General features: G+C 39.2%; 1 long non-coding RNA gene across 1 annotated transcript in view; it reads right to left on the reverse strand.

Annotated features, from left to right (window-relative positions):
* The window catches only part of LOC140499159 (uncharacterized), a 6489-nt gene extending 3269 nt beyond the window's left edge, over positions 1-3220 (reverse strand). Inside the window, exon 1 of the long non-coding RNA XR_011965290.1 lies at positions 3117-3220. This is a non-coding gene — a long non-coding RNA (uncharacterized lncRNA). The remainder of the gene's footprint in view (positions 1-3116) is intronic.

Consider the following 3220-nt stretch of genomic DNA (forward strand, 5'->3'; position numbering starts at 1 on the left):
GAGATGAGGAAATTGAGGCAGGCAGAGGTTAAGTGACTTGCCCAGGGTCACATCGCTAGTAAGGGTCTGAGATTGGATTCAAACTTGGACCTTTTTTGACTCCAGGTCAGACACAGTGTCCACCAAAGACCTTAAGTACTTGGGGCCTATGGTTAACCATTATTGCTATTATGGTTTGTTGTTATGAAGCCCCTAAAGTGGGCTAGGAAGATTGAATCCAGTTACCAGACGAGGTAGTGTGTCAAAGAAACAACCATAAGTAGGAATATTTTTTTTACTTTTCCAAATAAATTTTTATTGATGTTTTCCCTTTTTTACATCACCATAACACCTCATATGTTCCTCTTTCTATCTGTCTCTAAGAGCTATCTCATATGGCAAAAAATACTTTTTTAGAGAGGAAGAAAAGTCAGTACAACTGATCAATACATTGAAAAAGTCCAAAAACATGTGCACTGTGTCACACCTATGGACCTCCCATCTCTACAAAGGGATAGGTGTTAGGCATCTTCTCCTTTCTCTTCAATCAATTCCTGCTTGATAATATTCCATTGCATTCATTTACCACAATTTATTTAACCATCTCCAATTGATGGGCATGGTATTCCCATTTCTTATGTTATCACCAAAAAAAAATGTTGCTACAAATATTTTGATGTATATGGGGATTAACTCAGGAGGAGAGAGTGAGGATGGTGACCTTGCACAGCCCTCCCTCACTGTAATCAAAGTCAACTGCAAGTCATGTCATCATCTTGATGTCATGGTCCTCTTCCAGAATGAAGGACAAACACAAACAATTCTTATTGATAGCTGCATTGAGATTTAAACCCAGTAACAGTATCTCTGATTCAAAAAGTACAGACATTTTAGTCACTTTATTTGCATAATTCCAAATTGCTTTCCAAAATGTTTGTGCCATTTATAGCTCTACCAACAATGTATTAGTATGCCTATCTTTCCACAACCCCTCCAACATTGACTACTGCCACTTTTTTGTCATTTTTGCCCATTTTCAAAACATGAGATGAGACCTCAGGGTTATTTTGATTTACATTTTTCTCATTACTAGTGATTTGGAGCATTGTTCCCATGTGTCATTTTGTAATTCTTCTGAGAACTCTTTGTTCATATGCTTTGGTCATATACCTGTTGAGGAATAGCTGTAAGTCTTATTTATTAATTGTTTATATATCTAGGATACCAAACTCTTATCAGAGAAATTTGAAACAAAGACTTTTTCCCATTCCATCATTTCCCTTCTTATCTTAGGTGCATTAATTTTGTCTATGTAGAATCTTTTCAGTTTCAAGTAATCAAAGTTCTTTGTGTTTTATTTTGTGATTACTTCTATCTCTTGTTTGGTTAAGAATACATCTCCTACCTATTGTTGTGTGAGGGATATGATTTATTTCTCTTCTAATTTTTTTAGTGTGATCTTTAATATTAAGATCATGTATATAACTAGGGATTTTTTTCCCACCTTGGCCAAGTGGCATAAAACAGGTCCTGCATTAATTAGTAGAGACTCTAAGACACTACCTGGCTGCTGAGTGTTCCTGAGAGGGTTACTCTCTGTGTTAGGAAGGGATAAGGGCTAGGAAGGAGCTTATCTGAGATTTGGCCACTGTATGTGAAGAAGGATGGCTGCATCTGGTTGAAGGGACCAGGGATGTCTAGTCTGGAAAAGAGACAACTCAACTGACTTTATATAATTGGAGTTATACTTGTCATGTAGGATAAGAACTGTCTAGTCTTTCTGTTCTGATTGACCCCAGTGGAAAGAATCAGAAGCAATGATTTTGTGCAAAATGAGCAAAGGAGTGGAAAAGAAGGTAATCTAGGTTTATGTAAGGGATAAAAGGAAAGGTGGTGCAATGGATAGACCACCGAGCTTCCTGGAGTCAGGAAGACCTGAGTTCAAATTCAGCTTTAGACATTTATTATCTGTGTGACTTTAGGCAAGTTCTTAACCCCATTAGCCTCAGTTTCCTCATCTGTAAAATGAGCTGGAGAAAGCAAACCACTCCAGTATCTTTGCCAAGAAAACCCTAAACAAGATCATGAAAAGTCAGCCATGACTGAGATGACTAAACAATAGCAGAGAAAAAAACCAAAAATGTCTAACAATGAGATCTGTGCCCAGGTAGAATGAGCTTCCTATCCACTTTGGTAGGCTCTCCATCATCATTGGAAGTCTTGAAGCAGAGACCAGATAACTATTTGTCAGGTATAACATAGTGGTCAGTCTTTTGGGATTATATGGCTGCTGAGCTCCCTTCCAGCTGTCAAATTAATTAAAATAGACTTATATTTTAATTAAACATTCCTGCTAATGAGGAGCTGAGGTCAATGGCTTCTACTCTGCTGAAGGATTATAGTTCTAAAGTTAGAAGGGTCTCAGCAGCCATTGAGTTCAACTATCACATTTTACAGATGAGGAAACTGAGGCCCAGAGTGTGTAAGTTATTTGCCTGAGGTTACACAAGATGTAAGCATCAGAGGGGAAGATTTTAATCCAGACTCCTTGACTCCAGAATCAAGTATTTCCAAGTAGACAACTGGTCAACACTTGCTAAATTTCCACCTCCTGAGGCAAAGCCCTGATCACCCCACCCCTGTTACATCTATGCAGAGTCATTTTCATCTGAAGTTTCTGTCACTGCTCACTTTGGTGGTGAGGAGGTAGAGTTCAGTCAGGGAGCAGCCTGTGACAGCTGAGAAAGAGAGGAACAAATCGATCAGTTAATTCCTTTATGGAAGCAAGAATACAGATACAAACATGTGCTTCCTTGCTTTTCCTGATAAGGTTCTCTCTGCTGGGGAAAAATAAAAAACCATCACCTGATGGATACAACCCTTTGTCCTCAGAAAAAATATTTCCAGGCGATGTCTATCAGACCTGAAATTAGGCTTTAACTGTTTCTCTTTTTTCCTCCCTGACGTGAGAGATTGGCATTGATTTTTTTCCCCTTTCCCTGCTCTGTTCATAGCCTCATATCTGTGCATCTGACATTGGCAGAAATGTCTCTCTAAAGAGCAGTACAGAGATGTCAGCTAGTCCAGGGACCTGACCATTCCTTAGTTCAGATTCCCGGTTGGGAGAAATGACTCACCCAGGGACAGTCCAGAAATCACAGGATCATAGATCTAGAACCAACAGCAACCTGAGAAGCCCTCTGGTCCCATCCATTCCTTTTGCAGAGGAAGAAAGCAAGAC

This window comes from Notamacropus eugenii, chromosome 4, assembly GCF_028372415.1.
Source record: "Notamacropus eugenii isolate mMacEug1 chromosome 4, mMacEug1.pri_v2, whole genome shotgun sequence".
NCBI classification, from domain to species: Eukaryota; Metazoa; Chordata; class Mammalia; order Diprotodontia; family Macropodidae; genus Notamacropus; species Notamacropus eugenii.